The following is a 24612-nucleotide window of genomic DNA, read 5'->3' as shown; positions in this document are numbered from 1 at the left end:
CAAGTTCAGATCTCTCTCTCTCTCTCTCCCTTCTTCACCTGCTCGCAAACTTGGCAAGAACATCGACCAGAAACAGTAAGTCTGACTCCAGCGATCGCTACCCGATAGAGATTCCTAGCCATCGACCCGTATCAGCCTTTTGAATCCCGCAGGCCAGATCCAATTCGATAAACCATTTATTTCCCTGACCTGGTGGGCCATCTCCTAAAGTTAAGTATTGGCCAGTAGTGGTAGGTTTTGATATAGATAGTAGGATTATTGTGTAAGTATTGATTGCTGTACATAATAAATGACCGTTGATTTCAATCTTACTAAGCGGTGTGCTGACTTATTAATCAAAACTCGAGCTTGAACCACGTGGCGGTATCAGAAAGATACCTGGCGACTCGTGAGCAAAGGTGACATAATCAGAACTAATAAACTAAGGCTAAAAAGAGCAACACCCCTATAAAAGGAGTGGTTAAGAACAGATGTTAAGCATTACTGCGAACAATAAATGATACTCATTTCTAGCTCTTTAAAATAAGATTTTAAAAACAAGAAATTATCGGAATACAATTAAAGCAGGTTAATCATTGTCTACAATAACAACTTGCATTTACATAGGACCTTTAACATCATAAAATATCCCAAGGCACTTTACAGAAGCATTATCAAACACAATTTAACAGCGTAGCACACAAGATATTAGGGCAGATGACCAAAAGCTTTGTCAATGAGGAGGGTATAAACTTGGAAGGCCGGTCAGGGTGGAATTGTTGAGTTTAGAGGTGGCAGAGTGTTTCAGCAGCAGATGAGTGAGGCAAGGATGGGGTCGGGCAAATATTATGGAGACGTAGATGGTCTTAGTCATTGTTGTCAATTTCCCTTTGTTATTGGAGATGGTGGTTCTTGCATTTGTAGAATTATCGGTTTGGGTTCTAATATTGCTGTAGAACATGATTGTAGACCTGCATGGCTTTCCACAGGGTGACCAAGGATGGATTTTGTTGGGACTGCCTGGTCTTTTTAACTTATCCTTAGCTGCCTATATTCTTTGCCTCTACTTGAGATTGCTCCCCAGTAGGTCTTTATGTGCATTTTTCTCCCAGTAAGTAGTGGACATGCCTGAAGGACAGGGCAGCAGATACCTGGGGACACCACCACCAGAAAGTTCCCCTCCAAATTATTCATCCTGATTTGGAAATATATCGCTGTTCCTTCACTGCCACTGGTTCCTTCAACACCATGGAATTCCCTCCCGAACAGCACTGTGGGTGTACTTACACCTTCGAGACTGCAGTGGTTCAAGATGGCAGCTCACCACCACCTTCTGAAGGGCATCGAGGGATGGGCAATAAATGCCGGCCTAACCAGTGGCGCCCACATCTCGCAAATTAATTTTGAAAAAATTCTTGTGGCCTGCCTAAAGGAGTCCTTGAACCTTAATCTCAGTCTACTTCACAGGCAATGTCCACGTTTTAAGTTGTGAATACATAACTGCCTTAGGGGTTTTTACATACTGCATGTTCACTCCATGTCCAGTCCATGTGTGCTGAACTTTGATGATGAGTGGCAATTCCAGACATTTCTACTCAGTGTTCGGCACTTAGTCCTCCCACTTCATGACCATGATCTTCCAAATGCACCTCTTATAGAACCAGACTAACTGTATAATTTATCAGGAGTAGGTAGACCATGCATATATAGGAGGGTAGGTATAAGACGATAAGACATAGGAGCAGAATTAGGCCACTCAGCACATCGAGTCTGCTCCACCATTCAATCATGGTTGATATTTTGCTCGTCCTAATTCTCCTGCCTTCTCCCCATAATCCATGACCCCCTTATTGATCAAGAACCTATCTATCTCTGTCATAAAGACGCTCAGTGATTTGGCCTCCACAATCTTCTGCAGATTATTACCACAGTTTTGTACACAGCAAATTTTGTTGTATGTTTGATGCTTTTAGGTGTTCTTAATGACATTGATATTTGTCCAGAAGCTCACCTTGGGGTTAAATATGATACTGAAATTGCGAACAGTTTGGTTCAGCCTTGGAAGGTTTCCAGGGAGAAGGATGGAGTCAGTGTACAGGGAACATTGTTTAACGACCCAATATTTAGTTGGAGGAGATTTCTTCTCATTCAGTACTGGATGTTAAATAAGCATTCTGATCATTTAGAAACAGTCTAGGGATTAAGAGAGGTTGTGATGAGGCAGAAGAAAAGAAAAGTTTAATCTTTGAATGTGACTTTTATTCAGAACGGCTCCAGGTTTTTCTTTTCAAATTATGCAATCTCATTCCTCCTGAAGTAAAAATGAAATTTATTTATTTAAAATATTTCAATCAGCAAACACACAATTTGAGTAATCTGTCGGCCTGTAGGCTGCGTTGGGAGTTGGGGCAGTGACAGATGCAATAATTAGTTAAATTTGTGTTGTGTTTGGAGAATACGCTGCAGGCTGGGATTACTGGAGGTGTGGACTGTAAATGCCTTAGTTCACAAATTCACATGGTGGTATTTGAGCTAGATTCCCAATCAAAGTTGTGAGATCCTATAAATTAATATTGATGGCATTGCAACCACTTTCATTTTCACATTTAAAGCATGCCAGAATCTGCTGAGATGAAACATATGGGGCTGGATTGTCCGTACCCCAGCACCGAAATCGCATCTGGCGTCAGGGCAGAGAATTCACTTTCACGCATGGAATCGGGTCTGGCGCTGGTTCCCCGATTCTCTGGTCCACAAAAAGCGGCGTACACGGGAAGTAAGTCGCGCCGCGTATCCCCTACCTGTGGCCATTGCTGGAGGCCCGCCCTGCCATTTTCCACCCCCGACCGGCCGCGTCCTGACGGCATGGACCACTCATGGTCCTGCCGTTCGGGACTCGCATGACGGCTGCGGACTCAGTCCGTGGCTGCCATGTTTGGGGGCAGACCGTTCGGAGGGCAGGGGGTGCCTCATACGGACCGGGCTATTTTTGGGCGGGCCGTCCGGGTCAGGCGCGCTTCCGTTCTGTGGCACTATTTAGGAGGTCCAGCTCTGCGGTCTGAGTCCGCCGTGGAGCATGGCGCGGTGCTGGAAGCCGCCGCCGTGTGCATGCGTGGCCTCTGACCCAGAAGTGCGGGGGCCCGTATCTGCATCTAAAGCTGCTGGATTCACGACGGGTCCCTGCGAGCCCCCTGCAGTGCTATGAATATATGGCCTATTCACACCAGTTTTTCTGATGTGAAAGGTTACAGAAGGTGGATGGAGAACCATGCAGTGGTTCTACCACCATATCTGTTAACAATAACCAGAAAGTACATGGCGCCAAAGACGTACCATCCTCTGATTCTGAAAGTAAAGAACAAATTAAATCTGGAAAGCACAAATTGGTCGGAATTCTCTGGTCATTGTAATTCGGTTTTCCCACTGGCAGCGTACCCCCATCAACTGATTTCATGACAGCGTGGGTGGTTTTCATGACAGCGTGGGTGGTTACAATGGGAAATCTCATTGACAATCAACGGGGTGATAGAATCCTGCCACCAGCAAACGTCGCCGGCTGAGAAATACGCGGCTGGTGAACCGGAGAATCTCAAACATTTTAGTCCGTATTACCAGGGGCTGGTTTAGCATAGTGGGCAAAACAGCAGGTTTGTAATGCAGAACAAGGCCAGCAGCGCGGGTTCAATTCCCGTACCGCCCCCCCCTGAACAGGCGCCAGAATGTGGTGGTGAGGGGATTTTCACAGTAACTTAATTGAAGCCTACTTGTGACAATAAACGATTATTATTATTATTTTTACCAAATGGGGATAAAGGGCTGTGATTATGAAAACCCTAATGAGGAGATAAAGGTTGTCACACAAACAATGGTGCATATAAAGTTAACCAACTCTGAGAGGATTGAACCCCCAGCTGCACTTGTTGTTAAAGGTAACCATGTGAAGGACAAGAGAGAATGTAAAGCTGGAGGGGTTGACAAATGTTTATTGGTTAAAAATAAACCCAATATTTTTGTCAGCATTGACAATGATACTTGCAGTTTAGTTGTGGAAGATCCTCAACATTTGGTTAAATATTCATTGCACAATCAGAAAGGACTGACTGCATTACATGAGATACAGAAAGAGCATAGACAAAGTTGTAGGGAAACACCAGGGGGCACTCTGTTAACTGATCATTATGTGGACATAACAAATTCTGAACCACTAAAGCCACATCCATCTCAACCAAAACCACAGAGACTGGTTCAGTTAGAGACTGAAATACAATGCATGTGGGACACGTTGCAGAAACAAATAAAAACACCTGTGGTCCCCAGAATGCCAAGTGGAGCTTGGGAGACTGACAGCCATGTTATTAGATAAATTGGTGCTGGATGCCCTGGACTTTTTCAGACCATTTAAAATGGCCATAGATGCTGTGACCTGGGGGTAGGGGGCAGTGCTGTCACAAGATGACAATGCAGGAATAGAGAGGACATTAGGATATTTTGTTTTTTAAATCCGTGCAAGAGAAAGTATTCCACCATTGAAAAGGAAGCCTTAGCTTTGCTACTAGCCCTGCAGCACTTTGAAGTATATGTCCGACAGGACAACAAACAAAGCTTAGTTTACACAGACGATAATCCACTTGCACTGATAAAGAAGTTCAAAACCCGGAGTGCAAGGTTATTCTGTTGGTTTTAATTGTACATGGTCCAAGAAATGATAACATGATTGCGGATGCTTTGTCACGCATTTAAGGGCTGACTAGTTACCAATGTAGAGACTGGGAAGGAAACTAGTGTACTGGGGATGGATATGTATTTGTGATTTATGTCTTGCATACCTCATAATGAAACTTCTGTGCCCTGAAGTTTCATTATTTTGGGAGGGAGGTATGTAAGGGTCCTTCCTGTTTGTTCCTGCTTATTCCTTTTTTATTCCCTTATTTCCCCTTTCTTTTATTTTTACCATTACATTTTTGATTCATGGATAATTTATGGACATGTGTCTTTAAGGCAACCTTTAATTCAAGCAAAATAAAGCATCGGCATGTTGCTTTAAATTTAACCAGAAGGATCCAGAAGGCAGTGCTGATTTAAATTGGTGATTGCAGATTGGCTGGAATCAGTGATGACTTGGTTTGATTGACTTGCTGGTGGCCAATGAATTGGCCCAAAATGCTGTGATCTACTCGGTAACAGATGGTGAGTGGATCTGATCCCACTGAAATATTTACAGAGTCACATGGGGTCCAATTTCATTTACGTCTTGCTTCTGAGAGCCCGGATAAAGAGATCTAACTAGCAGTCTCCAAAAGGATCGACCTAACCCTCTCCAGAAGGCCACTATAAAGTCTATTCTCTCTCCCACACATCTGGGTATCATTCTCTTGAGACTGTAAAGGCCTGAAGTCAAACCACAGGCTGGAAGGAAGGTTTGATGTGAAATAAGTGTCTCTCCAGAAAGGTATATGCCTGAATGGGAACTTCAAGCTGAAGGCCCAGTTTGGTGAGAAAGAAAGCATCTCTCCAGAAAGTCTGCTGCCTGTGATTGCTGCACTTTCCAACCTGAATGAATGAATGACTCTGCAAAGAAGTTAATTACCAGCTGTAAACCAGAAACTTTAATTAGCAAGCGTGTTGTGAGGAGAGCGTGCTGAAGAACAACCATTTTAAGCAAACACTCTACAGTTCAAAGCATTTCTATTAAATCATGCCCTTACTCATTTTGAAGCTGGGGAGATTGTCACTGAATTCTCCCACAAGTAGAATGTTTTTGGCGTTGGGACCTAAAGATGTCGGCAAGACCTGCTCCTCAGAGATTGGGAACAGCACCATTTTTAAATGGCGCCCCATTCTCAAAGATCTTGAAGTCTCCCACCCCACACTCATCACATCACCCCGCCCCCCCCTCCCCCCACGGATATCGCAACTTTTTGCAGACATGGGCAACACTCCCAATCATTGACACCCGGAGGGCGAATCTCACCCCAGTACAATGTCCGAGTCAATTCCACCCCCACCCCCTTCACCACACCACGCAGGCATGAGGGTGACCCTACCCTCCCCCATCCATCTTCACCAGCATTGGGGCAATGGCATATCGGGACCCCTGCCCAGGTGAGCAATAGCCTGCTAAGGTGTCACGTAGGGCCTCTCCCTTTAAAGACCCCCTTTCAGGCTCCCCTAATTCCTCCCCTCAAACCCCCCCTTTTTATGGCATCGACCCCTTGGCATGGCCCCTTGGCACACTGGCACTGTTCCTTGTTACCCTGGCATTACTGGGGCTTTGGCATGCCAGGGTGCCAGAGGGCAGTGCCCTGCCCTGTCCCCCGACAACCTGGGGCCCCCAATGGCCTCCGAGCATTCTGGCATGGCCATCACGACTAGTTTAGTTTTTGGAAACCTGGAGTGATTTCCGCCAGCCTCACGCTGCACTGGCATGGGCAAAAAATCCCGGGAGCTGGGAGACTCCGGTGTTGAACTGGCTAAACATATTTAAATGCTCATTTAAATATCAGCTTAGCTGGTTCACACCCAGCGTTGGTGTGAACCAGACAATGTCAGGTGCTGCGGGCTGGGTGCATCGCACTCTGTTATGCAACCGGCGCGAACCCCGTGTAGCGGCTCTCCCTCTACTCTCTAGGAATAGTGGGAGGTACACTGTACGTAACACGGGTGGAGAATTGTGCCATACTTCAGGGAGGTAAGAGACTGGATTGTCCGGCTCCTCAGCTGCATGTTTCTCGGCAGCGGGTTGTTCACTGAAGGCGAGATTCTACACTCCCGCCACTTGTAAATGGGATTTCAATTGAATCCACCCCACACCACCAGGAAACCCATAGGCGGGGATGCGCTGCCAGCAGGAAGAGTGAATTATAACGGCCGGAGAATTCTAGCCAAGAAAGGAGCTGGCCCAATTTAATTGGGCAAAGAAGTTGAAGTCAATGGATCAGTAGTGGGGAATCTACAACAAGAGATGGGTAGAGTACAAAACATGCCCAATCTCTCCTTGCACAATACTTCTCAATAAGAGGAAAATGGGGTGCATCAAAATTGATATGTAGAGGGACTATAACAAAATTGGCATTTAAAAAAAGCATATAATAAATAGAAACATAAAATATGTGCCCTCTCTGTTCTGTTCGGCTCTGGAAACTGGGTCAGCAAAAGAAAGTGAGAAGCGGTCCATCAGTTGAGTGTTTTTATTGCAGCACTGAGGCTTTGGGAGGAGCAGGGGTGTTTTTCATTGGTTCATCCTATTAATCAAAGTACTCGCTTCCAAATCTGATCCCCCTGATCTGACTGGCCCTTCAGGTACTGGCCAACCTCACCCTGACCACCCCATGGTCAGAAACACCCCCCTCCCCACCCCACGCACACAATCTCTCCAATCTGATGCCACCATGATCACCAACACCCAAGATCCTCCATGACCCCCTCCCCATGATCTCCACTGATCACCGTGCGATCACCCCAACACCATCAAGAAGGCTCTTCCCCCACAACATTCGCAGAAGCTCAGAATTCCGGGTCTTCCAACCATAACTTTCCATCTTCTCTACTCTGGACTCTTAACCCAATAAATATCGGGCCCTTCGAATCCAAGGCTAAAAGTAGTCAGTGTTTTAAGGGTTGATTGATTCTGTGTCGATGGGATTACAGTAGCAGCAATGTTTATGAATTTACTAAAGGCATTCAATAAGGGATCTCATATGAGGCTTATTAAAAACATGTAGGCATATAGAATAAAAAGAAAAGTAGCAACGATTTTTAAAATTGTTCACACATAAGGCGTGAAAGAATTGTGCTGGATGAGTATTTCTTGGCTTGGAGTAAGATCAGTTTCTTGCAGGGATCAATATGTGTCGATAATTTGTAAACTGGGATTGGGAAGGACTTAGCCATGACAGCGGCAACATGTGGCCCAGCCAATTTCTCCCTCTAATCTTCCCAGCAAAGTTGGCGATCGGAAGGGGAGCAGTTTGTGCTAAATACAGTCACAGGTGGAACATAAGAACAGGAGTAAGCAATTTAAGCCCCATGAGCCTTTTCTAGCAAGGGCAGCAGAAACTTACTGAGGCTCTCTGGCCCTGGATGCTGTCTGCCATCATTTTGCCTTAGCAGATTCTCAACTGAGCAACCACAAGTTCAGATCTCACTGGGGTCCAAATGCAGTCTCTCAAACATGGGACGCGATTCTCTGCTCACGTGACGAAGTGCCCACGCCGTCGTGAACGTCATCGAGGTTCACGACGGCGCGAAACGGCCCCGATCTCGACCGATTCAGGGCCCGAAAATGGGCTAGAATCGGGGCTGCGAGAAACTTGGGGGCGTGTCGCGAAAGCAGCGTCGTCAGCGCGCACCGGGCATTGGCGCCGCGTAAAAGGCGTAACTGGCGTCACCCGCGCATGCGTGGTTGCCGTCCTCCCCGAGGCCGCCCCGCAAGAAGATGTCGGATGGATCTTGCAGGGTGCGGAGGAAAGGAGGTACTCCTTCAGAGAGGTCGGCCCACCGATCGGTGGGCACCGATCGCGGGCCAGACCCCTTTTCAGTCCTACGCAGGTGAAAGAACCCCCCTCGCCCCCCCACAGGCCGCGCCCCCCCAGCGATCCCGCGCTGTTCCCGCCGGCAGCGACCAGGTGTGGATGGCGCCGGCGGGAAGCCGTCGTTTTGGGCAGGCCGCTCGGCCCATCCGGGCAGGCGAATAGTGGGTGTAGAGGAGAATCGCCATTTTGGGTGTCCCGGGCGATTCTCTGGCCTGCGCCGCACAGAACTCGACGGGGCCATTCTCATCGCTTGGGTGAATCGCGGGAGGGCGTCGGGCGTCGCAGGGAAAAATGGCGTGCCAGGGGATTCTCCCAACTAGCGCGGGAGCAGAGAATCGCGCCCATGATGTTTCTTTATTCTCACAAGCTCACTGCTTGCCTATAGCAGGTCATCTTAATGCTTCCGCAAACCTGAGAGTTAAAATAGATGAGAAAGCAAGCACACTTGCACGGGATTTTCCGGCCCTTCCTGCCAACGGGATTGTTGTGTTATGTACTCTGGGATAACACAGGCTGCAACTGGATGCAGCTTTAACCAAAAGATACTCCAGACCTTGAAGTTAGATCAATCTGATTTATTGAACCAGTAGCACAGTTAGCACAGTTCTCTAAGAGTTTGACTCTCTGCTAACCTACGTGTGGTGACTCTGTCTGACTGAACCAGACTAGCTCTTAGCCACGTGCTGGAGGTGTGATACTGTACATACACCCTGACTCACTCTGTAGATGTTCATCAGTGGAAAGAGGCAGAGTGCGAGTGCCTCGTGCCTTTTATAGTGAGATACCACCCCTGAGTGTCCTGCCTGCTCATTGGTCATGTCCTGTTCTCTGTGTTCATTAGCTGCTTTTCTGTGCCTGTCTGTGTATCATTATCTGCATGTCTCCATATCTTGACATCTCCTCTTTTTAAAAATGTTTTGTTGGCACATGGGAACGTACTTACATGTGGTGGCATATATTAACATATTTACAAGCGGTGGCATATGTGAACGTATTTACATGTGAAGACAGCTGTCTAATGTGAGAAAACAGAACATAGCAAACAAAACAAATGTTCATCAGTCCAGTCTCTGGGGCTTGCGTCTGATCCTTGTCGACCGCCGGAGAGGTGATGGTGGGGACGATGGTGTCTTGACAGGCGGGATGGAAGCCTGACTGACGGTCTCGTAGTTCGAGGCATCAGGAGGTGGCAAAACAACGGATGGAAATGGAGGAGAAAGCGGTTACGGGCAGGCAACTTTGTGCAGTGCCCGTCTGTTTCGTCGCACAACAGAACCATCAGCCATACGTACAACATATGAGCGGGTCACAGCCTGTCGAACAACGACAGCTGGAGCAGACCAGCCACCATCCGGTATCTTGATCCTGACAGTGTCTGCCGGGGATAACATGGGCAAATCGGTGGCATGAGCATCATAGCCCTGCTTTTGCTGGTTTTGGAGCTGCTGCATCTGCTGCAGCACCAGTGTATGGCTGGAAGTGTCGTCCGCAGGTCCCTGTTCATCAGGAGTTGAGCCGGCGACATGCCAGTGGACAGTGGGGTCGCCCTGTACGCAAGCAGCGCGAGGTAGATGTCAGAAGCAGTATCCGCGGCCTTGCAGATGAGCTGTTTCACACTGTGCACCCCTTTTTCAACCTTCCCATTGGACTGCGGATAGTGTGGGCTGGAAGTGACATGTTTGAAATGGTATGACTTGGCAAACATAGACCACTTGTGGCTGTTGAAGCACGGGCCATTGTTACTCATGACAGTGAGTGGGATACCATGCTGGAGAACGTTTCCTTACAGGCCTTGATGACGGTCCGAGATGTGAGGTCTCAGAGCTTCATGACCTCAGGGTAATTGGACAAATAGTCAATAATCAACACGTAGTCTTGATCATTCGCACGAAAGAGGTCGATGCCAACCTTGGACCAGGGGAGGTTTCGATTCTCCTTGCTCTGCGCTGGCTGGAAGTGTTGACAGGTCGCACAGTTGAGGACCATGTTTGAGATATCCTGGCTAATACTGGGCCAGTAGACTGCCTGCCTGGTTCTGCGTCTGCACTTCTCAACGTCCAGGTGTCCCTCATTGATTTGGCGGAGCACCAAGCTCTGGAGACTGAGTGGAGTGACAATCCGGTCCAGCTTGAGGAGGATACCATCAATCACCGTCATGTCGTCCTTTGCATTGTAAAATTGAGGGCACTGCCCTTTCTGCCAGCCATTGGCGAGGTGGAGCATGACACGCTGCAAGAGGGGGTCTTTAGCAGTCTCCTTGCGGATACGAACCACCTTCCATCAGACGCCGGGAGGGTGCTAACACACAGCTGCACCTGTGATTCAATCTGCCGGATGATTTCCAGCGGTTCACTAGGCAAGGTGATGGAGCGGGACAATGCATCCGTGATGATGAGCTCCTTGCCAGGCATGTACACTAAGTCAAAGTCGTACCTTCTGAGTTTGAGGAGGATGCGCTGCAACCGAGGCGTCATGTCGTTCAGGTCCTTGTAGATAATGTGGACCAGAGGCCTATGATCCGCCTCGACAGCGAATGTCGGCAGGCTGTAGACATAGTTGTGAAACTTATGAATGCCAGTGAGAAGACCCAGGCATTCCTTCTCTATTTGCGCATACCTTGTTTCGGTGGGCGTCATGGCCCTCGATGCATAGGCTACCGGTGCCCGGGATGAAGTGTCATCGCGTTGAAGTAGCATCGCACCGACGCCATCCTGGCTCGCATCTGTCGAGATCTTCGTCTCCTTGTCTGGGTTGAAAAATGCCAAGGCGGGTGCAGTGGTGAGCTCGGCTTTCAGCTCCAACCACTCTGCCTGATGTGCTGCCTTCCACTCAAAGGCAATGGACTTTTTCACCAGATTTCGTAGGGCCGTGGTGTGTGAGGCCAGGTTTGGGATGAACTTGCGCAGAAAATTGACTATGCCCAGGAAGTGCAACACCGCCTTCTTGTCTTCAGGGACCTTCATGGCTTCGATGGCCTTGACCTTACCTGCATCCGGGTGTATGCCCTGCTGAGAGATCTGGTCACCTAGGAACTTGAGTGTTGACATGCCAAAGCAACATTTGGACCTGTTCAGCTTCAGGCCATTGGCATGGACACGGCAGAATACCTGCTGGAGACGGGAAACATGCTCTTCAGGGGTCGTGGACCATGTGATGTTGTTGTCCGTGAACACAAATCCCATCAATGCCCTCCATCATCTGCTCCATGATGCGATGGAAGATCTCCGATGCTGAAACAATGCCAAACGGCATGCGATTATAGCAGTATCTGCTAAACAGTGTGTTGAAGGTGCAGAGCCTTCTGCTGGACTCATCCAGCTGGATTTGCCAAAATCCATGTGACGCATCTAACTTGGTGAAAAAACGTGCGTGTGCCATCTCACTGGTGAGTTCCTCCCGCTTCGGGATGGGGCAGTGTTCACGCATTATATTCTTATTGAGATCCTTGGGATCAATGCAGATGCGCAGGTCTCCCGAAGGCTTTCTAACACATACCATTGAGCTGACCCAGTCAATCTGTTTGGTTACCTTGGAAATGATGCCCTGTTGCTGAAGATCCTTGAGCTGTGCCTTCAGTCACTCCCTCAGCAGAGCCGGGACCCGGCGTGGTGCGTGGACCACTGGCTTAGCATCAGGTCATAGCAGACTCTTGTATCGATATGGCAGCGTGCCCATCCCGTCGAACACAACCGGATACTGAGCGAGGATGTCGTCAGCCGGCCTGAATATCCACATTGGAGGATGTTGTGGTGTAAACCCACTGCAACGAGGTTAAGCTTGCAGGCATGTGCGCCAAGTAGGGATGCCCTGTCTGGCTTGATAATTTCAAAACGTAACCATGCATGGGTGCTCCGGTTGGAGACGAGTAGATGGCAGGATCCCAGTGCCGTGATGGCATTTCCATTGTAGTCCAGGAGCCTGCAGGCTGCTGGAAGGACCTTGGGGGGCTTCTTGATGCGTTTGAAATCTGCCTGTGAGAGGAGGTTGTCAGAAGCACCTGTGTCCAGCTTAAAATGGATGGAGCAGCGGTTGACCTGCATCACCGCACGCCATTCGTCCAGAGATTCCACAGTGAGGATGGATTGCATTTGTGATGAGTTGGATGTGGCATATTCACATTTGGTAATGATGCCCACACAGTAGGCGGAGTCCAGGCATTTTTCCTCTGGATCCGTTGTGCTGCCAGGATCAGAATCCTGTAATCTTTGTTGCACACTCTGAACGTGCCTTCGTCGGAATTGGGAGCGCTGGCCCCTGACTGGTGGTGCAGACCTGCATAAGGCTGCATAGTGTCCAGGCTTCACACAGTTTAAACATCGCCTGCCTCTTGCAGGGCAGTGTTTCTTTAAGTAGGAATTGCCGCAGTTCGAGCACGTCATGACGTCGGCGTCCTGATGTTCCGCGCGTCGTCGCACATGCACAGTGTGGGTATCGGCCGCTTCGTTATCCCATTCGCATCGCACATGCGTGGGGCCCCTGGAAAAGTGCGCAAAATGGCCGCTTTCATCAATGCTGAGGCTCTGCATCTGGGAGATGACCTGCACACTCTCTGCCTCGTGGGAGGCAAGTTTCTCATTTTCAGCCAATTTGTACTGGGCATAGCGATTGTTGGCGTGCTCATGCACTGTGCATGTTTCAATCGCGACTGGCAATGTCATATGCTTGATTTTCAGTAGCTGCTCTCTCAGAGGATCAGAGTGAACTCCAAAAACGATTTGGTGTCTGATCATGGAGTCAGCAATATCACCAAAGTTGCAGGACAGTGCTAGCAGGCGGAGGTTAGTTAAGAAGGAGTTGAAAGATTCATCTTTACCTTGTAGACGCTGTTTGAATATGTAGCGCTTGAAGATTTCATTGGTGTCCACTTCACAGTGACTGTCAAACTTGTCCAGGATGGTCTGAAACTTTGTCTTGTCCTGGCCTTCGGTGAAGTGAAAAGAGTTGAAGAGTTTGATGGTTTGATCACCTGCTGTTGAGAGGAGAAACGCGATCTTCCTTGCATCAGATGCACCCATGAGGTCTGAAGGTTCGATGTACAGCAGAAACTTTTGCTTGAATGTCCGCCAGTTGGCACTGAGATTGCTGGAGGTCCTGAGCTGGTGAGGAGCCTGAATCTTCTCCATTGTGCCGGGATACATTCGCTGCTGTGTTTGCTTTGAGTTATGAGTATTAACAATAAACCGATAATTCTTTGCTCATTAAAAAGACAAACAATTAGATTTCAAAGCGGCTGAGTCTTGTCTTTGGCACTCTCCTGGAATGTTTCTCATGCCGTGTTTGCATATCATCCAAAACGCTGGCTATGAATATGCAAGTGAAAACTCTTGCTGAAATGTGCCTCCTGTCTGTGTTGCCTCAACAGTCAGCCCTCTCGAGACAGATTTATTCTGCCTAATCCAGCACACAAGTTGTCATACAGTGTGACAATGTGCGTGCACAAGGTAAACATTTTGTGCACACCGTCCTTTCTGAACGTCAGTTTGAACATTTACTGAAAGTAGATGTGGCATGGTACTGTGCTCCCTTTCTTTAGGTTTAGTTTACTAAGAGGTTACAGGTGAACAATTCAAAGGTGCAGATCGATTTGCTGCACATTGCGTGACTCAATATGCATTGAATGGCATTCTTTTTAAATCTATATATTTTTTATTGGCACATGAGATTTAAAATGGCAAAAATTAAAATTATGAATTCTTTTCACATCACAAAATGAAATCTCTGATGCAGGTTTGACAAAGTAAATGACATATACAAGGATCTCTGTCTAGACATCAGTTTCAGTGTGAAAGGTACATTAATCTCAGCGTTAATGTGCTATTATGAGCTGCCATTCCATGGGGGTAGTGGTGGCACCCACCTTTCTCATGAGATGATTCTTTCTGCCGTGGTGTTAAACACTTTGTGTTAAGCACCGCGTGGCTTCAGAACACCATTCTGGCACAGTAATAGGTAGACTGTGGGCTGAGAAGGTGCACAATTTTCTGTGCCACTATTTTCTCTGGGCACTCTTCTCAGCCATCTGAGCAGTTGCTGCATGCCTCTTCCCAATGCCTCTCCAAACAATCAGCCTCCAGAGATCATAGCCATTCTCTCCAGTTGTCAGTGACAATGACATCCACAGTCTTCCAACCTTGCTTTCAGGTGTCCTTGTCGTGGAGGGAATGACCACCCAGGAGGTTGTGACCCAGTGAGAAGTTCACGGCACAGATGGTGTTTGGTTATATGGCCTTCATCCATCTGATAAACATGGCTGGGTCAACACAGAAAAACTGGCCTATGAATAAATATATGCTGATGGAATTAGCACATGCCAGAACCACTGAGTTGTTGACCTGTGTAGTATAACAGTCTAAAAATCTAAGGTGAATTTGGGACTGAGTACAATGCAACTCACACCAGTGATATAAGAGAGCATATGGCCCACACCTCGGGGTCAGTTTAGTGTTGGACAGAGCTGTGTGCACAAGCAAGCACGGAGACAGCTCTTAGCTTGAACCCTTTAATATTTATATGCACATAGTTCTTGCAGTTAATAAATATATACAGTTAACCTACTTCAGATTACAAAGACTTCATTAAGACCTACCAAATGGTATCCAACATCCTACAAGGACCTTGTCCTGCCAAAAGATAATGAGGATATGTCTGAGACAGCAAAGGTGGAAACTCTTCAGCCTTTTCTCCTGACTAGCTGTAGTTGTCCAGGTCTCACCACTGTAGCGGAGTGTGTTGGGGTGCAGTCTTGGAAAACTCGCAGTTTGGTGTTCTCAATCAGTTTGCCATTGTTCCACACACTTTTACTCAGCTTGGCAATGCCAACTGCTGCTTTTGCAATTAATGTTGATTTCAGCAAGAAGTGACAGATTGCTGGTGTTTGTGGAGCCTAGCTATGCAAAGCCATCAACAACCTGCAGCATCACATTGCCATGCTGATAGATGGCTATTTGGTAACATCCTGGACCATGATGTTTATACCACTGGTGCTGATGGTTAAAGATGGTTAAATCTTTATACGAGTGAGAGTACCTGCCCATTTGCTACTGAAGGTGTTCTTCAGCATGTAATGTGTAGCATAGATGGCATAGAGCAATTATCTGATGAGGACTTGGTGCATGTGCATCAAAGGGTACCTTTGTTTTGAATCTTAAGAGGGTAAAGCTGAACAGTTTGCTGTCAGTTCTGTTATGTAAGTAGATAAGTAGTTGAACTGAATGCATATGATAACAGCAAAGAGAAGAACATACCAGAACACAACCCTGTTTGATTCCACAGTGGAGCTCAATGGGTTCTGATTTTACCCAGTCAAAGCTAACTTGATGTTGTCATAAAAAGAGGAAAGAGCAACTTTGGCAGACAATCATGATACGGTGTTTTAATGGACAAGGGGTCTGCTCATTTGTTTATTTGTTGGCTGACGTAACTCCATTGTAACACTGGAGCACAGCGCTGGAGAGAATAGCAGTTACAGGTTTAGATCTTTAAATGCAGAGAATGACTGAAACAAGCAAGTAATGAACATGGTTAGCAGCAACACAATGGCAGCAGTCTGGATTTTGGTTAGGTCAGATCAATCTTCTGCATTCCAGGCTTCAATTTGTTATTGTTCCTTCTCAGACACGGGGATGAAAATGAGCTATGTTATGTGAAATGTTACTTTGCATTCTTCAACATTTTGTTAAATGTGGCTTACTTTTTGTGCCATGCAATTTATCATTTTTTACCTCTTTAAAGTCCTGCAACTTCATCTTCCAATTCCAGCACAAATTCCCCATCACACTTTTCTCCTGTATGTATTATTGAATAGAAAATACATTTTATATCTGTTAATAGCACTTTGAAGTCATTAATGTTAACGTTGAAGATGCAGTTGAGTTTCTTTCCAAGCAAATTTTTCATAGAGTTAACGATAAGATCATTAGTTATGGCATTTATATTCAAATGTCTCTGTCAGGTCCAAGAGTAATGAAGGTGATTAGTGTCAATATTACTACAATGTTGGGTCTTATTTCTACGGCGGTTTAATGTAATGAAATAGTATTGAAAATGGAGCAATCGTTCCATTTAATTAAGGAATATTAGCATCTTGCACCTGCGGTCTGCTCAATATATAATTGGGGGCTAAATCGTCTCAGCCGCAAAAATAGACACAGGGACTGTGATGTACAATTAACCCATGCCAGTTGATTGCTAACTTCACGCTGCCTGCTCTTTACAATGATTGCCGTGACCAGCCAGGCCAACTGCACCGATGATGTGCTGCCCTCATCAGCAAGGGGGTCCAAATTGTAATTCACTAGCATCACTTGAAGTTAGCCTGCATCTCTTAAAGGGGAGATCTGTTAAGGCTGGGATAGGTGCGGGCAGAAGTAAAACTAGCATGGAAAATTGTGAAGGATGGCACAGCAAAGAATGGCACAGAACGGGAGAAAGCAGACTCCAAAGTTATTAGTGCTGCACTGGAGGCTTTTGTGTAGGAGTTGTAAAGTAGAAGAAATGTTCTATTTCTACAGCAGCAGGGTGGCCCTTGTTACAACCACCAGGCGAGTGCACGGTCAAATTCCAGCCCCACAGACCCCGGACTCCCAATACATGTCAATTAACCAATAATTTGTGTGTTTTCCTGAGATCTTTAACCTGTGACTGCTCCAATAAGTTACAGGCACCATATTTATAAGTAAAACATTTTTTAAAAACTGTTTATTTATAACAAGAAAAAATATGAATATATAATGATAAGAATGGAACAATCGTCTGCTAATTTAACTATTCCCAAAAGCCTGTCCCACCCTCCACCCAGATTCACACAAGACAAGAATACCGGGGGTGGGTAGAATTGAAAATAACAGGATTGAAAAGGCATGAGATGGTTCTTTGCTGCCGAGGTTGCGGTCTTTGTAGCCAGCAATTTTCTAATGCTGAATTTCACCCAGAACCTGCAGGCTGTAGAACGCTCTCTGGTAAGTCACTTTCACTTTTAACAATGGGGTCGTCACACTGAGAATTCCCTCTCTGAGGTCGGCTCAGTCCTGACAGGCCTACACCAGTTTGATTTCCAGTCTCACTGAGGCAATTTTGGAATTCCCCACCTGAGAATTTACAGCAGAGTCTACATCCACTTTCAACTGCTTGTCTGGTCTCTGTGCAGAGATGGTGGCTCTATTGTGAAGAGAGTTCTCAGACTTGCCTTTTCCCAGACATTCAGACAGAGGATTAAACTGTTACAGACCTGCAGTCTTTTAAATAAAGGTGACTTCCACAGGTCTAGCTGGAAGTCTCTTAAATTGCCAGGCAGAGGGAGCTGAGTGAGAGACTGTTTTAAGGCTGCTTCATGCCTGGATCTTTCACAGTTCTAAGGAAAAAATAGAGCTCTTCTCTTGATCTATCTTTCTTCCAGAAGGTTCTGGATGGCTCCACCAACCTCAAGCAAGAAGAGGAGATATCCCAGAATTTCAGATGCACTGATTGGTTGCTTGCCAAGGCTATCAAACTGACATCATGGGCTGTACCACAGAGCATAAAGGGGAGACCTGAGCCAGTACATTAGACCAAGGGTGTTTTCAGTTTGACTAAATTGACCAAGGTCTTCAGTTTAAACAAAACTGCGATGTTGCTTGACATGAATTATAAAGAGAACCATGAAACACAAATCAGGCAGAAGGTACAGAAGTCTGAAGGCCCGAACATCCAGACATAGGAACAGCTTCTTCCCTACAGCGACAAGACTCCTCAACAACTCCCCCTTGGACTGATCTGTTCCCTGTAAGAACACTATTCACGACGCCCTATGCTGCTCTTGCTCATGTATTTGCTTGGTTTGGCCCCTGGTTCCGCACTGTAACCAATCACTGTTTGTCGATGTACCATTTGTCAATGTTCTCTGTTGATTATTCTTTTGTCTGCTATGTACATATTGTGTACGTTCCCTCGGCCGCAGAAAAATACTTTCACTGTATTTCGGTACATGTGACAATAAATCAAATCAACCAAAACAAAGCTGAATTCTGCATGTTTCTGCTACATGTCCAACATATAATGTTCCTCAGTCCCCAACTGAGCCAGTTTCTGTGACTTTAGTTGAGACAGATATGGCCTTTGTGGTTCAACAGGTTTGAAGTCCACACCATGAGTAATTAACAGAGTGCCCCCTGCTATTTCCCTACAACTTCGTATGTGCTCTTTAGTACCTTCATTATGCCTTCCTCTTTCTGTCCCCTCATGTAACACGAACAGCTTACGCAATGAATGCAGATTTTGAGTGTTTCCTACCACTAGACTATGAGTAGGATTGTCAACGTTGAGAGAAGTGTTGGGTTCACTTGTGACCAATAGCCTCTTTGCAACCCCATAACTCAGATCATCAAGCCCTGGTAACATCCTTGTAAATCTCTTCTGCACTCTTTCTAATATCCTCCCTTTAATAGGGTGACCAGAAATGAACACAGTATTCCATGTGTGGTCTTACCAATGTCTTGTTCAACTTCAAAAAGATGTCTCAACTCCTGTAAGACATCCCACTCCTGTATTCAATATTCTGACCAATAAAACCTAGCATGCCAAATGCCTTCTTCACCACCCTGTCCACCTGCAACTCTACCTTCAAGGAGCTATGAACCTGTACTCATAGATCTCTTTGTTCTGTAACAATGTAAATACATAGACACCGGCATCGGGTGAAGCATACAGAAGTGTAGTATTAATCAGATTAGTCCACAAGAGGGTCGTTTAGGAGTCCGGTAACTGCGGGGAAGAAACTGTTTTAGAATCTGTTTGTGCGTGTTCTCAGACTTTTGTATCTCCTGCCCGATGGAAGAAGTTGGAAGAGTGAATAAGCCAGGTGGGAAGGGTCTTTGATTATGCTGCCTGCTTTCCCAAGGCAGCAGGAGGTGTAGATAGAATCAATGGATGGGAGACAGGTTTGTGTGATGGGCTGGGCTGTATTCACGATTCTCTGAAGTTACTTGCAGTCTTGGGCCGAGCAGTTACCATACCAGGCTGTGAGACAGCCAGATGGGATGTTTTTTATGGTGCACCTGTGAAGGTTGGTAAGAGTCAATGTGGAAATGCCAAATTTCCTCAGTTTCCTGAGGAAGAATGGGCGCCGTTGCTCTTTCTTGGTCGCAGCATCGACTGGGTAGACCAGAACAGATTTGTGGTGATGTGCACACCTAGGAATTTGAAGCTGTCAGCCATTTCCACCTCGGTCCGATTGATGCAGATCAGGGTGTGTACAGTACTTTGAATCCTGAAGTCAACAATCAGCTCTAGTTTGAAATGAAATGAAAATGAAAATCGCTTATTGTCACAAGTTCAAATTAAGTTACTGTGAAAAGCCTCTAGTCACCACATTCCGGCGCCTGTTCGGGGAGGCTGGTATCGGAATTGAACCCATGCTGCTGGCCTGCCTTGGTCTGCTTCAAAAGCTAGCTATTTAACCCTGTGCTAAACCAGCCCCAATGTTTTGCTGGCATTGAGGGAGAGATTGTTGATGTTATACCACGGCCCTAGGTTCTCTATTTCCCTCCTGTATTCTGACTCATCGGTGTTCGAGATCAGACCCTCTATGCTTGTGTCGTCAGCAAGCTTGCAGATGGAGTCGGAACTAAATTTTGCTATGCAGTCGTGCGTGTACAGAGAGTATAGTAGGGGACTAAGTGCGCAGCCTTGCGGGGCCTCAGTATTTGGGACTATCGTGGAGGAGATGTTGTGGTTTATTCTTACTAATTGTGGTCTATGGGTCAGAAAGTCGAGGATACAATTGTAGAGTGAGGAGCCAAGTCCTATGAGCTTGGCTGGGATTATGATATTGAAGGCGGAGCTGCAGTCAATAAGTAGGAGTCTGATGTAGGTGTCCTTGTTGTCGAGATGCTCCAGGGATGAGTGTAGGACCAGGGAGATGGAGTCTGCTGTGGACCAGTTGCGGTGGTATGCGAATTACAGGGGATCTAGGCATTCTGGGAGTATGGAGTTGATGTGCCTCATGACCAACCTCTCGAAGCACTTCATTACGATCGATGGCAGGGCCACTGGATGATAGTCAGTGAGGCATGTTGCTTGATTATTCTTTGGCACCGCTATGATGGTAGTCTTCTTGAAGCAGGTGGGGCCTTCATAATGGAGTAGGGAGAAGTTGAAGATGTCTGCGAACACATCTGTCAGTTGGTCCGTGCAGGATCTGAGTGCACGACCAGGGACCCTGTCTGGATCCGTCGCCTTCCGAGGGTTCACTTTCAGAAAGGCCAATCTGACTTCGAAAGCTATGTCGGTGTGTATGGGTGTGTCCGGGGCTGCTGTGGCAGTCGACATCAGTTTTATGGTTTCCTGCTCGAACCGAGCATAGAATACACCGAGTTCATCGGGAAGGGGTGCACTGCTGCTGGAGATACTGCTCATCTTCGCTTTGTAGCCTGTTATGTTGTTTAGGCCTTGCCACAACTGATAAAGTCTTTGACACTAGTCTGTGATTCTAGCTTGGTCTGCCATTGTCTCTTGGCATCTCGGATGGCTTTGCGCAGGTTGTAACTGGAATTTTTGTACTTGAGCGCCAAAGACCTGGCCTTCAGTAGGGAATCAAGCTCTCGATTAAGCCATGGTATCAGGTTGGAGTACGTACGTACTACTTTCTTTGGCATGCAGTCGTCCACACATTTGCTGATGAAGTCTGTGGCAGTGGTAGCATACTCGTTTAGATTGGTCACTGAGTTCTTAAATATGGACCAGCCCACTGTCTCCAACCAGTCACATAGTGTGGTGAACATAGAACATAGAACATTACAGCGCAGTACAGGCCCTTTGGCCCTCGATGTTGCACCAACCTGTGAAACCACTCTAAAGCCCATCTACACTATTCCGTTATCGGCCATATGTCTATCCAATGACCATTTGAATGCCCCTAATGTTGGCGAGTCCACTACTGTCGCAGGCAGGGCATTCCACGCCCTTACTACTCTCTGAGTAAAGAACCTACCTCTGACATCTGTCTTATATCTATCTCCCCTCAATTTAAAGGTATGTCTCCTCGTGCTAGACATCACCATCCGAGGAAAAAGGCTCTCACTGTCCACCCTATCCAATCCTCTGATCATCTTGTATGCCTCAATTAAGTCACCTCTTTACCTTCTTCTCTCTAACGAAAACAGCCTCAAGTCCCTCAGCCTTTCCTCATAAGATCTTCCCTCCATACCAGGCAACATTCTGGTAAATCTCCTCTGCACCCTTTCCAATGCTTCCACATCCTTCCTATAATGCGGCGACCAGAATTGCACGCAATACTCCAAATGCGGCCGCACCAGATTATAATTACTGATAATTCACCAGTGCACTGTGTTAAGTTATTAACCCTGTGGGCTCTACCTATGGGCCATTGTGTGGCTTCACCCACAGAGGGTATGTTGGGGCATGTACGGGCTCCGCCCATGGCTCCACCCCCTTTACAGGAAGTATAAGAGCTGCTGACCTGCGGGGCCGCCTTCAGTGTTGTACAAGTGACAGGCAGGCTCAGTTCTAAGCTGATTAAACCCACGGTTTACTTCTCCACGTGTCTTCGAGTGAATTGATGGTCGTCTCAATTTAATCAGCTTAAAATACTACTATGGAATCAGCCCTCAAACCTGACAGACTGGAACTCGATCCACAGGCCGCGGAGGCGAAATAAATGTTTTCACATTGGCTTTGAGGCTTCAAGGCCTATCTCGCTGCGTCGTCTACACCACCCGTCACTGACAAACAGAAGCTGAGCCTCCTCCACGCACGGGTGAGCCATTGCATTTCTGTCCAGCTCGACGAAGCCGCTTCCTAGACAGAGGCCCTCGCACTACTCGAACGCCTCTATGTGCGGCCTGTGAACGAGGTATACGCGCGACACGTCTTCACCACTCGCCGCCAGCGCCCCGGGGAGTCGCTAGATGATTACCTACGTGACCTCAAAGCCCTCGCGCAGAACTGTAACTACCAGGCCGTTATGGCCACTCAGCACATGGAGCTCGCCGTCCGAGACGTTTATGTGGCGGGGGTCCGATCGAACTATGTGAGACAGTGCCTGCTCGAAAAAGGGGCCAAGGACTTGGACGACACGGTAAAACTGGCTACCTCTCTGGAGGCCACTTTTCAGAGCCTTACTGTGTTCCCGGCCGATCACGCGACCCCCTCGTGGGCCCCCGACCCGAGACTACCCCAGGCCAGTGCCGGCCGGCCTCCCGCCCATCATGGGGGGGCTACCCTGCTACTTTTGCGGCCAGTCCCAACACTCCCGACTGCACTGCCCGGCCCGCAACATGAACTGAAGCAGCTGCGGGCGAAAAGGACATTTCGCCAAGGTCTGTCTGGCCAGGTCTAAGAACTCGAACTCAGAGACCCGATCCACAGACTTACAGGCCCGCAGACCCTGCAAGGTGGCAGCGTGTCTGCCGCCTCCGCCTCCGCATAACATGTGCGACTCATGGGGGCCACCATCTTGGCCATCCTCCCCTACGCGGCCGGCCACGTGCGATCCATGGGGGCCACCACCTTGGATGCCATCTTCCTCACCGCCCGCCACGCTCGACCAACGGGGGCCGCCATCTTGTCCGCCATCTGCTACGCCGCTCGACGCGTACGACCTACACGGACAGCCATCGCGGGGCCGCCCCAGCACCTCCGATGACGCCGCCAGCTACCCACACCTCAGCGCGGTCACCCTGGACCAGTCACGGCCTAAACACCTCCGGAGCTCCATGATGGCCGTCCAGGTTAACGGGTACGAGACACCTTGCCTTTTTGACTCCGGGAGCACAGAGAGCTTTATTCACCCGGACATGGTAAGACGCTGCTCACTCCCAATATTCCCGATGCAACAAACCATATCCCTCACCTCTGGGTCGCACTCGGTGCAAATCCAAGGGTGGCACTACTGCAACCCTAGCGATACAGGGCGCTGAGTATGCTAATTTTCAACTATATGTGCTCCCAGACCTCTGTGCTCCTCTCCTTTTGGGACTCGACTTCCAGTGCAACCTCAGGAGCCTAACTCTTAAGTACGGGGGTGGCACCTGCCCCCGCTCACCATATGCAGCCTCACGACCCCAAAAATCGACCCCCCCTCTTCGCAAACCTCACCGCCGATTGTAAGCCAATAGCCACCAGAAGCAGGCGGTATAGTATGCAGGACAGGACGTTCATTAGGTCCGAGGTCCAACGTCTCTTGCGGGAGGGTGTCATAGAGGCCAGCAATAGCCCCTGGAGAGCTCAGATGGTGGTCGTCAAGACCGGGGAAAAGTTCCGGATGGTGGTTGATTACAGCCAGACCATTAACCGGTTTACGCAACTCGATGCGTACCCCCTTCCCCAGATTGCAGACATGGTAAATCCGATCATGCACCATCGCGTGTTCTCCATGGTGGATCTGAAGTCTGCATACCACCAGCTCCCAATCCGCCCGGAGGACCGCCACTACACATCGTTTGAGGCAGACGGCCACCTTTTCCATTTCCTTCGGGTCCCCTTTGGCGTCACGAACGGGGTTTCGGTGTTCCAACGAGCGATGGACCGAATGGTGGACAAGTACGGGCTGCGGGCCACGTTTCTGTACTTAGACAATGTCACCATCTGCGGCCATGATCAGCAGGATCACAACGCCAACCTCCACCGATTTCTCCAAACCGCCCAAAAACTCAACCTCACCTACAACAAGGAGAAATGCGTTTTCCGCACAACCAGGCTAGCCATCCTCAGCTACGTCGTGGAAAACGGGGTCCTAGGGCCCGACCCTGACCATATGCACTCCCTCCTTCAACTCCCTCTCCCTCACTGTCCCAAGGCCCTGAAGAAGTGCCTTGGATTTTTCTCCTATTACGCCCAATGGATCCCCCAGTATGCGGACAAAGCCCGCCCACTATTTAAGGCCACCCTCTTTCCACTGGCAGCCGAGGCTCGCCAGGCCTTCAACTGCATCAAGGCGGACATCGCCAAAGCTGCGATGCGCGCGGTGGATGACTCCGTCCCCTTCCAGGTGGAGAGCGACGCCTTAGAGGTCACTCTCGCCGCCACCCTCAACCAAGCAGGCCTTTTTTTCACGCACCCTCACCACCTCGCTGGTAGGAGGTTTACCCTCATCACCGACCAACGATCG

The sequence above is a fragment of the Scyliorhinus torazame genome, chromosome 8 (genome assembly GCF_047496885.1).
Source record: "Scyliorhinus torazame isolate Kashiwa2021f chromosome 8, sScyTor2.1, whole genome shotgun sequence".
Taxonomy (NCBI): Eukaryota; Metazoa; Chordata; class Chondrichthyes; order Carcharhiniformes; family Scyliorhinidae; genus Scyliorhinus; species Scyliorhinus torazame.
The sequence above is the reverse complement of the archived record's forward strand: the minus strand, read 5'-3'. Positions refer to the sequence as shown.